We start from the raw sequence: 15,790 nt of genomic DNA on the forward strand, positions 1-15,790 counted from the left end.
TCATAATGAATGTTCTAGTTCCCTCATAAAAATGCTTGTTCTAAAGTTAGAAATATTCTGTAAGTAGACCCAGGCGAAGTGTGCGACTCAGAGAGACAGAGAGAGAGAGAGAAGAGAGAGAGAGAGAAATCTGAGACAGCCGTCTGGCTCTCCTGCCTCAGCCGATCGCACCAAATCCCTGAAATGGGCGTGGTTGCGAGAGAGATTCTATGCGCCTTTGCTGTCTGCTTTGTGATGTCGTCCACGAGAGAGAGAGAGAGAGAGAGAAAGAGAGAGAGAGAGAGAGAGAACGATCCCACATTCCCAAATTGGGATGGGAGGAGCATGGCCTCCACGTAGCCTCCTTCCCCTTCTCGCTCCTCTATAAGCATCTCTTGTGATTCTCTATTATATTAGAATAAACTCCAGTTAGTACCGCCTACTTAACATGGTTAGAAAGTAAACTCTTCATGGCTAAGTAACTAATATGAGAAAAATTCATAGGACCCTCCTAAGATAATAAAGTCATTTTCTCACAACCTAAACATCGTATTTTCATCATCGTAAGAATAATTTCATTATGATAATATAGTTTTGTTATTTTTATGATTAAAATAATTCTTATACTCTTGAATAATCTACTAGCTAAGGTAAAGGGGTCATATTAACAACCTTTACAGTGGTGTCGAGCGAAAATCGTGGTTGCTACACGATTTTGACGACTTTGTAGCCCAAAAGGTCGATGGGCTATGATGGAATCTTTGCAAACATGGACGACAGAAAACAACATTTTTTGCGTGTAAAAAAAGGGGGCTCAAGATGCGAGACAAGCATGGCTTATTCACGAATGCGGACATCGCATGGACTCAAACCTGCTCTCAACCAATAAGAGGTTGATTTAGCTCTCGAAAACCATCCCACCAAATAGCACTCGATGTCCTAGAATTGGTGCTTTTATTTAAGTTGTTTTAAGCCCCGATCGTTTTCCTACAAGAGGCCATCCCATTAATGGTCCCCCGTTCACTAAAATTGTATATTTTAATGATACCAAAAAAGTCACTCTCTCTCTCTCTCTCACACCTTTCTATCACCCAAGTGTGGTAGATTGGTAATGCAATTTTCCTCTTTAATAACTTAGGTCTTGAGTTCAACTCTCTTCGACCAATAGATTTTAAGGTCTCTTGGGATAGTTTGCCACGATGTTACAATACTCTTCTTTTTCTTCTCTCTCTCACACACACACATACACATGCTTTTGTGGATTATGTATGTATTTCCTCAAAACCATCTTACATATTCTACCTATCTAAACAAAATCTCCTAAAATCTCCTAAGACATAGAAACTGTTCAATAATAGGAGCACGCTTTACTTTTCATCTATGTAAGATTCTTTAGTACACCATTTAGCATCTTGAGAAGGTGCAAACGTTACAAGATAAAGAAACCACAAGTGAAACACAATTTTACAAAAGTACATTAATTTTGATTGGTAATTTAAAGCAATATCTATATCTATCTATACTACAGATAAAAGGGGAGGGAATTTCGCCCCCTCCGCCACGCGCCATTGCCTGTTTGATCCAACGCCCTTGCGGCACTGGTCTCTGAGCCAAACGTGTTGTTCCGCCACTGTTTGCGCAACGCAAGAGAGAGATGGGACGCGAGCCTGAGAGAGAGGGAATTGCGTCGCTAGGCCTAATTTTTGAAGGCTTCGACGCCCTTCAAAGAGAGAGACGGAACGTGAGTCTGAGAGAGAGGGGCCATGCCTAATTTTTGAAGGCTTCGACGCCCTTCGAAGGCACTTTTACCCTTCAGTGAAGGGCAAAAATATTTTTACCCTTCAAAAGAAGGGTAGAATATTGAAAAATCTATGAGTAGCCCTTCTAATTTTAGCCTAAATATAGCTTAATGAAGGATAGGGTCACCTTTCAAAAATGAGCCTTGACTGTGCGCATCGCAAGAGAGAGACAGGACGCGAGGCGGGCCGCCGACACTGCGCACTCCTGCTCCCATGTGCTCGCGTTACCAATTCGCCACACGTACGAGAGAGAGAGAGAGAGAGAGCAAGAGAGAGAGAGAGGTTATTTTTTTGGTTTTTTACACTGTTTTTCTCTATTCTGGGGCGGAATTTCTCCTTTTCCCCTCGCACTCAACCGGCATTTTTGAAATTGAAAACGGCATGATGTTAAGCTGAGACACATTTTTCCCGAACACTACGTACGTCACACAGTCGAGAGAGAGAGAGAGAGAGAGAGAGAGGGGGGGGAGAGAGAGTTTCTCTATTTTGGAGAGAGAGAGAGGGGGGGGGGGAGAGAGAGTTCTCTATTTTGGGGCAAAATTTCTCCTTTTGCCCTCGCCTTCAACCGGCATTTTTGAAATTGAAAACGACATCTATACTAAAGATAATGGGGGAGGGAAATCCCCCCCCCCCCCCCCCCCGACACAAGGCAGCATGACATTCATCCGGCAGACACAAAGGCGGGCTGAGCGCGGAGAGAGAGAGAGAGAGAGAGAGAGAGAGAGAGAGAGAGAGTAAACTTAGTAGAGGCGGCCGGGCAATGCTCTCTGAGCACGAACACACACACACACACACACACACACACACAGAGCCTTGACTGTGCGCATCGCAAGAGAGAGACGAGACGCGAGGCGGGCCGTCGGCACTGCGCACTCCTGCTCCCATGTGCTCGCGTTACCAAACGGCCACACGTACGAGAGAGAGAGAGAGAGAGAGAGAGAGAGGTTTTTTTTTTTTGTTTTTTACACTGTTTTTCTCTATTCTGGGGCGGAATTTCTCCTTTTCCCCTTGCCCTCAACTGGCATTTTTGAAATTGAAAACGGCATGATGTTAAGCTGAGACACATTTTTCCGAACACTGCGTACATCGCACAGGAGAGAGAGAGAGAGAGAGAGAGGGGGGGGGGGGGGGGGGGGGGGGGGGGGGGGGGGGGGAGGGTTCTCTATTTTGGGGCAAAATTTCTCCTTTTCCCCTCGCCCTCAACCGGCATTTCTGAAATTGAAAACGACATCTATACTAAAGATAATGGGGGAGGGAAAATCCCCCCCCCCCCGACACAAGGTAGCACGACGTTCATCGGCAGACACAAAGGCGGGCTGGACGCGAAAAAGAGAGAGAGAGAGAGAGAGAGGAAGAGAGAGAGAGAAGAGAGAGAGAGAGAGACTAGAAGAGAGAGAGAGAGAGAGGAGAGAGGAGAGAGAGCAAACTCAGTAGAGAGGGCCGGGCAATGCTCTCCTGAGCGCGGACACAGAGAGGAGAGAGAGAGGAAGAGAGAGAGCAGACTCAATAGAGGCGGCCGGGCAATGCTCTCTGAGCGCGACACACACACACACACACACACACACCACACACACACACAGGGAGCTCAGACTCAGAGGCGGGCTCAGTGTAGCCTGCACCTTCGCTCGCAAAGAGAGAGACGTCTCTCTCTACGTCCTTTCTCATTAACTCGGACCCTGCCTCCGTCACATTTATGCCAAAACCATAACACACACACACACACACACACACACACGCGAGGTCGTGAGTAGCAGGTGGCGAATAGACAATGCCTCTTTGTGCGCGAGCTACATGCCTGTTTGCCGAGAGAGAGAGAGAGAGAGAGAGAGAGAGAGAGAGAGAGAGAGAGAGAGAGAGAGAGAGAGAGAGAGAGAGAGAGAGAGCAGAGCAGACTCAGTAGAGGTGGCCGAGCAGTGCTCTCTGAGTAGGATAGAGAGAGAGAGAGAGGTAGCAGGCTCAGAGGCGGCGGGCTCAATGTAGCCTGCACCTGCACTCGGAAAGAGAGAGACGTCTCTCTCTACGTCCTTTCTCATTAACTCGGACCCTACCTCCGTCACATTTATGCCGAAACCATCACACACACACACACACACACACACACACAAGGTGTGAGTAGCAGGCGGCGAATAGACAGTGCCTCTTTGTGCGCGAGCTACATGCCTATTTGCGTGCATTGCAGACAGTGGTCAGGCAAAATCATTTTTTTCCAAACTTACGAAATTCCTTTCCTTGAATTTGCCAAGAGGAAATTTTAGAAACTTAGGTTTATTTTTTGGGTTTTTACACTATTTTACTCTATTTTTGGGGTGGAATTTCTTCTTTTCCCCTTGCCTTGAACCGGCAGTTTTGAAATTGAAAATGGCACGACATTAAGTTCAGACACATTTTTCTCGAACACTGGTTGTAGGCCAGTGGGCATCGAGAGGAGAACCATAGGTGATGGAGGAGGAGGGGATCCCAGTGTTACAGGATTCGCCAGCATAGGTGTCGTCCGCCCTCCACAGACGAGAGAAGAGAGAGAGAGAGAGAGAGAGAGAGAGAGATAGATAGATAGATAGATAGTTCTATTATCGTCCTGGGAGGTCAAATATGACCTATGGGACCAAATGAACATGTCACGTGGTGTGAGTGGAGTTCATAAGTGACTCTCGATGCTCAAAAATGGCTGAAATGAGCGTCGCAATAGAGAGTCCACATCGTGGTTGGGAGAGGAAGGTATGTAGGGAGAGCTCATGGCTGAATATATGGGGAAAAGAGGACCTAATGTGGTCAAAAGCTGAGCACTCAAGTAGTGTGTGGTACTCACTCTCTCGCACTTGACGAGGGCATAAGGTGCAAAGTCGATGACACTCCTCGCCAGTGCCCCAACGTCCTGTCTCGCAGCGTAGAGAATGGGAGCTAAGACGAATGGAGGCAATGGTGCGGATCGCACTCAACGGGATGGGCTCAAGGATGTAGGAATGGGTTCGGTTACCTCGTTCCGAGAAGAAGAGAGATTTGTAGTTTGGGGCAACGTGTGTGGTGTAATGGCTGAAGCGAGAACCTCCGGATTTCTCCCAAGCCATGATACATTGGCGTTGTAAGAAGGCCTCATTAACTTGGGAGTCGATCGACGCATCCTTGACCAAGTGACATGCATCCCATCTTCCAAACCATTTCTTGATATCAAGCATCCACCCCGAACTTAGTATTTTGCTCTTGCATGTCTTTTGAACCTTTTGACTTGCTTCATATGCGATTCTAGGAAGTCGATGCAAAGGGCTACGTTGTGTCTTACGCATGTACTCCACAACCCTTTCCATGCCCAAGACCTCAATGGGAAGCGATCCGGACTCAAGAAGTAAGAGCATGTAGGGTGTTTGTGTCTTGACTTGGAGAAAGTTGGTGAGAAAACGCTTTTGGACATTCTCAAACTCTTTCCAAGTAGACTTCCCGATGCTTCCACCCCACACCTCCACTCCATAAAGAAGCACCGGTGTCACCAATGTGTCAAAGAGGTACTTTTTGAGAGCCCAACACTTGATCTCTCCTGCATTGCACATGTTCTCAAATGCATAATAAGCCCTCTTTCCGGCTTCCAAGCGACGCATTGCACAATCCTTCCATTTATGATTGGATGGAACCTCAAGGCCAAGGTACTTGAAGTGATCTACCACTTCAAGTTTCTCATTGTTGTATACAATGCATGGATTTTCGTCATTGAGGGTCTTTACAAGCATAACCTTGGTTTTGGATCCATTCACGATCAGCCCGCTATGTAGGCAAAAGCGTTCCAAGACACTCATAAGCTTTTGTGCATCTTCTAAGGTATGTGCCAAGAGCACTACATCATCGGCATAAAGCAAAAGCATGATCACCGCATTTCCAATCTTAACCTCTTCTATGCCTTCTTGCTGCATAAAATCAAGAACCATGCTATTCCAATTCATCAATGAGTAGCCCAAAGAGGGTTGGGGAAAGTGGGCATCCTTGTTTGACACCAATAGTGCTTGCAAAAAATTCTGAAATTCCATCTCCCATACGTAATCGACATATCACTTTTTGGTAGATGCGAAAGACTGCATGCATAAATTCTCTCGGCACTTGAAGGCTTTGCATACGTCTCCAAAGATTTCCTCGCGGTACCATGTCAAAAGCTTTCTTGAAATCCACAAAGCAACAATACAACTTTTTTCCTTTCAATCGAGACGCTTCCATAAGAACTCGAAGAGTGACAAGGTGATCAATAGTGCTATGATGCTTTCGAAAACCTGCTTGGCCAAGCGCACGTTTGCCATTCTTTTCAGCCCATTCACTTATCTTCATCTCCATGATACATCCAAATAACTTTGCCATCAAAGAACCAACCATTATAGTGCGATAGTTGTTCACATTGTTTACATCTCCTCCTTTGTGCAAAGGTTTGATCCAATTTGCACTCCAATCATGAGGCATGCCATACTGAAGTGCAAGGTTAAACATATCGCATATCCAATATCGTGTTTTCTTGCTTGTCCATTTAATCATTTCAGCCTTGACACCTTGAAGGTCACCTGCCTTGCGAGTAGCAAGTTTCTCAAGCGCGCGGCATACATCTTCAATGGTAAAGAAGGGAGACATAAATGGAAGGGAGCTAACCCTCCATCTTATCAACATTGGGTTGCTCATAGAGGTTCTTACAATGCATATACATATCCTCAAGAGTCAAGTCACCAAAGCTCTCAACGCGCTTGCCTTTTAGATTTTGCCAAAACTTGCCACATGCATGTGCTTTCTCTTGTGCTAAAAGAAGTTGTTTTTCGACTTCCCACCTTCTCCTCTTCTTTTGAACAAGTGCTTTGTATGTGTGTGTGAACATTCCAAGTAAACTTCCTTGTCTTTGATTGCATCCAATCTTAGCAAGTGTTTTCGGGCTTGACTACATTCCATGTCAAACCATTTCTTCTTGGTGCTACCCTTCTTAGACCTTTTGCAAGACATGTGTTTCACCGAAAAGCATTCCTTCGCACAAGAGAAAATTACTTCTTTGAAAACTTTCCACTTGCATTCTAATGTTGGGCTCCCTTGATGCTCTATCATGCTTAACATTTGGTCCACCATATCAGCATATATAAGTGCTCGTTTGAAGTCTAGACGTAGGTACAAATGATTCACATCATGATTGGAGGCTACATGCTCGGGCCGTTTACCACACTTGAGGTCAATACATAACATCCTATGATCCGATTCCGGATTCCATTCACCAAGTGTAAAGCTTTGTATGCATTCTAGAGTGGCTTCTGAGAACAACATATAGTCAATCACGCTAGCACCATTGTGCTTTCTACATGTAAAGTCATTGGTGCCTTGCCATAGAGATACACCATTTGCAATGAGCATTCCGGTACTATTGCACATATGTAGAAGTGACTTTCCATAGTGATCCACTTCTTTTGCATCATTAGAACTTCGATTATACATGTATGAGTCATCCACTCTTCTTGATACATGCGGCATGTCGACTTGTTGTGTGTCGTGTTGTAACATATTTGTGCGAGCATTCATGTCTCCAAAAACAATGACTTCACCTTGATCCTTGTAATGAGCAATGTCTTCCTCTAGTTCAACAAAGGGCTGATCTCTATCCATATTCAAGCGAGCATAAAAGTTGGAGTCATAGTGAGGAATGTAGCAGCCGGCCACAAACATGACTTGACCATTTGGTGGGCTGATTTTCAGCCATAAGTAGCGTTTATACTTATCTTCTTTGACAATGGAAACATCTTTCAAACCCTTTTTGGTCATACATGCTACGCCTCCTTGGCCTCTTCGTTGCTTTGCATTTTTGGCCCACATCAAAGAATGTACATCGTATTTGTCAAATCCAAAAATTCGTTGCGCATCATGCTCCATGTTTCGACAAGAAGTATCACATCGGAGTCATTGGTAAGCTCATAAATGCCAATTCCCGCATTCCATGGATACCGTTACAATTCCAAAAGCTTATTCGCAAGCGTGAGTTGGTCTCATAGATCATGTGTCCCTATTTGTTGGGTGGACTTGCATCCTCCTCAAGTGACTTTTCTTCTTGAGATGATACCTTAACCTTCTTGCTTCTTTCCTCGTATGCTTTGCGACGTACATTTTGTTGCATAAGAGTGCGATCCTCATATACATTACAATCCGTTCCTTTGAGGTAGATCCAACCATTGTCAAGGATGATCTTTCTCTTTACCTCATCAGCCATGGTACATACAATAGGTCTTTCTCCCGAGCGAGGGACTCCTTGTTTTCCAACTCGATGTGCACCATAAGCCATGATTCCTGACATGCCAAAGTGTGTAGCAAAAAACTCTTCAATAGCAACCGCAAGAGATTGGGGTGTTTCCATGCTTTCCTCCTTGATTCCACGAATGACGATGTTCTTTGAGCGTTTTTGTCGTTCTTGCAATTCTTGAGTGTCCACATTCTCTACATTCTTTGCTTGGACAACGGCTTGCGTGATAGGAGATGTAGAAACCACATTATCCTTACATATATCAGCCCATGATTTGGATGCATTTCTCATCTCACATACTTCATGTCGTATTGTATCTATCGTTTCCTCTTTCAATACATGATCACTCTCAACTTTGCTCAAGCGCTCTTTCACTACATTCATGTCCACAAGAGAGCGTTTACATTCTTGAACTTCATTCTCAAGATGCATCAAGCGTGTTGTTTGCATTTCAAGAACCTTCTTGAGGTGCTCATTCTCCACAACGAGAACTCTTAAAGTACCATTCTCCATTGCAAGTGCGCGCAACTCTTCACCTTGCTTGTTGACGGTTTCTTGTAACGAGATCAAGTAAGCCATGATCATTGCTTCCGTTGTTGTAGACGATGTGGTTGGATTAGCATCCAAATTCCTTGGAGATTTTGCATCATTCTCCATGGCAAGTGTGGCTTTTCCACCCTTGCGAGTTTTGTCTGACATTGCCTTCAAGTCGGCAACAAAAACGCAAAGTTTTGACAGTTTTTTCAGTTCTGAGATGCTGTTACAGCAAAGCCTTTCATTACACAGAAAAATTATGTCTTTACATCAATGCGTAGAGGGCTTCGTGCTCTTCGATTGAGGCTATAGATCACCTAAATCGGAGTTCGGATGAGCAAGTTATGGTCAAAAGAGTGAACTGCTGCCTACTAGGTCAAAAAACGGCTGTGTGTGTGTGTGTGTGTGTGTGTGTGTGTGTGTGTGTGTGAGAGAGAGAGAGAGAGAGAGAGAGAGAGAGAGAGAGAGAGAGAGAGAGAGAGATGAATGAAATGATATATTAACGTCTTCGCGAGAGATAGATAGATAGATTTTATTATCGTCCTCGGAGGTCAAATATGACCTATGGGACCAAAGTTACATGTGATGTAGTATGTGTATGGCTGATGAGTGACTCTCGATGCTCCAAAATTGTAGTGATGAGAGTCGCAATGGAGAGCCCACACTTTGGCTGGGAGAGGAAAGTGTGTAGGTCTAAGTTATGGCTGAAAATGTGAGAGAAGCAAGTTCGGATGTGATCAAAAGCTGAGCACTCTAGTAGTGTGTGGAACTCAGACTCTCGAACTTGCAGTGAGCATAATGTGCACAATCGATTTGACTCTTCTCCATTGCCCCAACGCCCTATCTCGCATCGAAGGAAATGGGAGCTAAGCCGAATTGCTGTGATAGTGCGTATCGCGGACAAGGGAATAGGCTCAAGTATGTAAGTGTGAGTACGGTTCCTCTCTCAGCGAAGAACATGGTTTTGTAGTTGGGGGCAATATAGGTGGTGTAATGTATGAAGCGTGACCCACCGGATTTCTCCCAAGCCGTAATACATTGGCGTTGTAGAAAAGCTTCATTCACTTGAGAGTCAATTGAAGCATCATGTAGCAAGTGTAATGCATCCCATCTCCCAAACCACTTCTTTATGTCTTGCATCCATCCCGTGCTCAAGATCTTGCTTTTATGCGTCTTTTGAACTTTTTTGCTTGCTTCCCATGCAATTGTAGGAAGTCGATGTGAGGGGTTTTGACGCATCTTTATCATGTACTCCACAACCCTTTCCATGCCCATAACCTCAATTGGAAGAGATCCCGACTCAAGAAGTAGGAGCATATATGGTGTTTGTGTCTTAACTTGGAGAAAGTTTGTAAGAAAACGCTTTTGGACACTCTCAAACTCTTTCCAAGTAGACTTTGAGATGCTCCCGCCCCACACTTCAACTCCATAAAGAAGAACCGGTGTCACCAATGCATCAAAAAGATACTTCTTGAGAACCCAACACTTGATGTTTCCCGCATTACACATGTTCTCAAATGCATAATATGCTCTCTTTCCCGCTTCCAAACGACGCATAGCACATTCATGCCACTTGTGATTGGATGGAACCGCAAGGCCAAGGTACTTAAAGCTCTCAACAACTTCAAGGGTCTCGTTGTTGTACACAATGCATGGCTTCTCCTTATGGTTGGTTTTCACAAGCATAACCTTTGTTGTGGATTCATTTACAATCAGCCCACTATGCAAGCAAAAGTTCTCAAGGACAACCATAAGCTTTTGTGCATCTTCTAAAGTGTATGCTAGAAGCACTACATCATCCGCATACAACAAAAGCATGATTACCGCATTGCAAATAGTGACCTCTTCAATGCCTTCTTCTTGCATAAAGTCAAGTACCATTTGTTCCAATTGATCGATGCATATACCAAAGAGAGTTTGTGACAATGGCCATCCTTGTTTAACCCCAATAGTGCTTACAAAAATTTCTGAAATTTCTCTTCCCATGCGCAATTGACAAATCACCTTCTCATAGATTCGAGAAACCGCAAGCATAAACTCACTTGGCACTTGGAGTTCTTCCATCCTTCTCCACAAATTGTTACGTGGAATCATATCAAAGGCTTTCTTAAAGTCCACAAAACAACAATACAATCGCTTGCCTTTCAACCGACTTTCCTCCATGAGAACATGAAGAGTGACAAGATGATCAATGGTGCTATGGCATCGACGAAAACCCGCTTGTCCCTTTGCACGCTTGTCATTCTCTTCAGCCCAATCACTCAATTTCATCTCCATTATGCACCCAAACAACTTTGCCATAAGAGACCCAATCATTATAGTCCGGTAGTTGCTTACATTCTTTACATCCCCTCCTTTATGCAAAGGCTTAACCCAATTAGTACTCCAATCATAAGGCATACCATGTTGAAGTGCAAAGTTGAACATATCACACATCCACTCATGGGTAAAATCTCCCGTCCATTTGATCATCTCCGGCTTGATACCTTGAAGATCTCCCGCTTTGCGAGTGGCCAACTTTTCAAGCCCACCGCATACATCCTCAATAGTAAAAAAAGACGGCATACATGGGAGTGAACCATAAAATGGCATTTTTTTAGTATTTTCTTGCTCATATAATTGCCTACAATGTGTGTACATATCTATTAGACTCAAGTTACCAAAATTCTCAACCCACTTGCCTCTCAAGTTTCTCCAAAATCTTCCACATGCATGTGCCTTTTCTTGGACTTGAAATTCGTGTTGCTTTACTTCCCATCTTCTTCTCTTCTTTTGAATCAATGCCTTGTATGTATGCAAATGACTTTGATAGTTGTCTTTGTCCATAGTTGCATCAAGCTTTATCAAGGACTTTCTAGCATCTTGACATTCTTTATCAAACCACCTTTTGCGTGATCTATCTTTGTTGATACCATGGAGATGCTTTATAGCAAAGCATTCTTCCGCACAAGAACAAATAACTTTCTTGAAAGCTTCCCATTTAGTTTCCAATGGTGCATCACATTGAAGCTTTGTCATCCATAATTTTTGCTCAACCATTTCAATGTACATTGGTGCCCGTTTGAAATCCATACATAGTGATAACTTCTCTTTTCTTTGGCTGAGATTATCATGCTTAGTTGCTTCTCCACATGAAAGGTCAATACATAAGGTGCGATGGTCGGATTCCGGGGTCCATTGACCAAACATAAAACTCTTTATGCGATACATGATGGCTTCAGAGAGTAGCATATAGTCAATCACACTATCCCCATTATGTCTCCTACATGTAAATCCATTGGTTCCACTCCACAAAGATACACCATTGGCAATGAGCATACCCGTGCTATTACACATGTGTAAAAGTAACTTTCCATAGATCCGGCTCTTTCTCATCCATTGAAGTACGATCATACAAGTGAACTTCCTCCAACTCCCTTGAAATGTATGGCATATCAAATTGTTGAGTATCATGTTGCAATGTTTTTGTGCGAGCATTCATATCCCCAAATACAATAACATCACCTTCACCTTTGAAATAAGCAATGTCCTCTTCCAAATCAGAAAATGGTTGATCTCTATCCATGCAAGCATGAAAGGGAGAATCATGATGAGGAATGTAGCAACCGGCTACAAAAATGGGTGCTCTTTTTGGTGTCATAATTTTCAGCCATACATAACGTTTGTCCTTGTCATCTTTCACAATTGATACAAAATCTTCCAATCCTTTCTTAACCATACATGCTAACCCTCCTTGTCCTCTTCGTTGCTTGAGATTCTTTGACCACATCAATGAATGTACATTGTAATCCTCCAAGCCGTTAATCCTTTGTGTATCATGCTCCCAAGTTTCAACAAGAAGTACAAACATCGGCTTTGCTTGTTAGTTCATCAATGCCAACCCCCGCATTCCATGGGTATCCATTACAATTCCAAAAGCATATTTTCAATTGTAACTCGGTCTCATAGGTCACGCATCCCTATTTGCTTGAGAGACTTGCCTCCTCCTTGGGCACATTTTCTTCATGAGAGATCTCCTTGTTTTTATTATTCTTTTCCTCATATGCCTTGCGACGCATATTTTGTTGCTTAATAGTGCGATCTTCACATACAAAACATTTTGTATCCCTCAAATAGATCCAACTGTTATCAAGGATAATCTTTCGCTTGGTCTCATCCGGCATGGTGCATACAATTGGCCGTTCTCCCGAGCGAGGAGCTCCTTGCTTCCCCACTCTATGTGCTTCATAGACCATAACTCCGGACATGCCAAAGTGGGTTTTGAAGAAATCTTCAATAACAATGGCAAGAGAAGGAGGTGTCTCTAACTTCTCTTCGGGAATTCCACGAATAACAATGTTCTTGGAACGTCGCTCCCGTTCCTTCAACTCCTCCACATCCACATTCTCAACATTCTTTGTTTGAACCATAGCTTGCATGAGTGAGGAATTAGAAACCACATTGCTACCACATACATCAGCCCAAGACTTGTTTGTGCATACATTTTTCATGTTGCATACATCCCGGCTCATAGTGTCAAATTTCTCCTCTTTCAATACATGGTCATGCTCTACTTTGCTCATCCGCTCCTTCAAAGCATTCAAGTCCACAAGAGAGCGTTTACATTCCTTGACTTCTTCTTCAAGTTGCATCAAACGTGTTGTTTGCATCTCAAGTGTCCTCTTGAGATTCTCATTCTCAACCACAAGTACCCTTAGGGTGCCATTCTCCATTGCAAGTGCTCGTAAGTCTTCGCCTTGTTTGTTTACGGTCTCTTGCAATGATACCAAGTACGCCATGATCATGGTTTTCGATGTCGTTGGTTGGGTGGTTGTGTTGCTATCTCCACACTTAGGAGATTTTGGATCATTTTCCACAATGGTTGTGGACCTTGTTGAAGAAGAAGAACCCTTGCGAGTGCCGGAAGACATTGTATGTAAAATAGGAGATGAGAATCAATTTTGTTGAACCTGTTCACTTCGGAAATGCTGCTATAGAAACGCCTTCCATAACTCTGAAAATTTTTGTCTTTACATCAATGCGTAGAGGACTTCGTGCTCTTCGATTGACAGAGAGAGAGAGAGAGAAAGAGAAGAGAGAGGAGGAGGAGGGGGAGCGAGAAAGAGAGGTAGAGAGAGAGAGAGAGAGAGAGAGAGAGAGAGAGAGAGAGGGCGGCGAATAGACAATGCCTCTTTGTGCGCGAGCTACATGCCTATTTGCGTGCATTGCAGACAGTGGTCGGGCAAAATCATTTTTTTCCAAACTTACGAAATTCCTTTCCTTGAATTTGCCTAGAGGAAATTTTAGAAACTTAGGTTTATATTTTGATTTGGCCATGCTTTAAATTTATAGACCCTCTATTGGTTGTGTTCCCCACAAGAAAGCAGTGTCTCTCCCCTGTTCAACTCTGCTTCCAACCAAGTTACTGTTGCTAAATTTTGCAGCACCACTGCTTGCCCTATCGTACCTATATGTGATCACCAGTAGATACCCTAGTCAAGGGCTTGGTTCTGGTCTTGGTGACCCACCTCATTCTTTCTCTTTCTTTGTATAGTTGCTAGTGGCAGAGTGATCTCTCTATTTGTGTGTGTGTGTGTGTGTGTGTGTATTTATCTCACGATGATGTGACACACACACAGGACACACGCGTATGCATACACACACACGCAAGTTGTCAGGCACAGAATTTTGGGTACTATAGTTTGCACGTTGTTGAAAATGGTGGATTTGTACAATCTCTCTCTCTCTCTCTCTCTCTCTCTCTCACACACACACACACACACACACACACACACACACACACACACACACACACACACACACACACACACACACACAGGTTAAACGATGTCAGGTGTATGATTTTGACTATTTCAAGGCATTGGGAAAGAATTAATTTGCATTGAATTTGGAGTACTTCATGTAAATTTTGAAGGCTCTTTAATGTGTCTAGAGCAAGGAGGACAACCAACAGGGACTCAAAAACTCAATTTTGGTGTTGATCCAGTATGCTGTGCAAATAAACCAGAAGGCGACATGTGGAGACCCTCACCTTCCTCTAATTTTTCAAGCTTCATTATAAAGAGTATACATAATGGACTATTGAATAATATCAAAAAACTATTGTGTACGCAAGTGCTCAAGAAAAACCTAAGTTTAGTGTAATCCCACCTAAAATTTTGAAATAGTCAAAATCATACATAGGACATTGTGTTAACCTCTATGTGTGTGTGTGTGTGTGTGTGAGTGAGAGAGAGAGAGAGAGAGAGAGAGAGAGAAAGAGAGAGCGCAAATCTACCATTTTTCAACAACATGAAAATTACAGTACCAAAAATTGTACGCTTGACAACTTGCATGTGTGTGTGTACGCATACACATGCGTGTGTGTGTGTCTGTGTGACCATCACCATGTGGGAAAGAATTGGTTTGCATTGAATTAGGTGTACTTCATGTAGTTTTTGAAGGCTCTTTAATGTGTATAGCAAGGAGGAAAGCCAACAGGGACTCAACCAGAAGGCGACATGTGGAGACCCTCACCTTCCTCTGATTTTCAAGGTCCATTATAAAGAGTATACATAATGGACTATTGAATAATAACAAAAATCTATTGTGTACGCATGTGATTTAGAAAAACTTAGGTTTAGTGTAATCCCACCTACAAATTTCCTTGACTATATCTAATACACCTTGTAGGCCTCTGCCACGTGACATAAGGAAAGGGCTTGGAGGCAATGGGAGTTGGAGACCGAGTCAAAGGAAGAAAGAGAGTGGATTGGACGCAAGAAAAGTGTGTGTGTGTGTGCACGTGTGTGTGAGTGTGTCCATCCATAGGATGGGCCACACACTCAATTTAATTTGAAGATTAGGACACCCACAACAATTGGAGGAAAAAACCCAAGTTTAGTATAATCCCACCTAAAAATTTTGAGATTTACCTCTAATTTTGCAAAAAAAAATAATACCAGCACTCACTTGTCACTTGTCAGAGTGAGTTGTAATGAATCAAAAACATAAAATATACAACATCCCTATGCTCCAAAAAAGCCATGGATGCAAAAAGGCTAACAATTTAACATAACAACTTTAAATTTTAAATTCAAGGTGAAAATATCTTCAAAGTTCAAAAAACCTAAATTAAAGTTTAGAGAAGCTACAGAGAAGTTTAGTGCTATAACCTTAAAATATAGTAAATTTGCTTGTAACTTTTTTGGAAAAAACATAGTATAGTTGAATAATTGAAAAGTCCTCGCTTTAGTGTAATCCC

Source organism: Adiantum capillus-veneris, chromosome 16, assembly GCF_014529385.1.
Source record: "Adiantum capillus-veneris isolate H3 chromosome 16, ASM1452938v2, whole genome shotgun sequence".
Lineage (NCBI taxonomy): Eukaryota > Viridiplantae > Streptophyta > Polypodiopsida > Polypodiales > Pteridaceae > Adiantum > Adiantum capillus-veneris.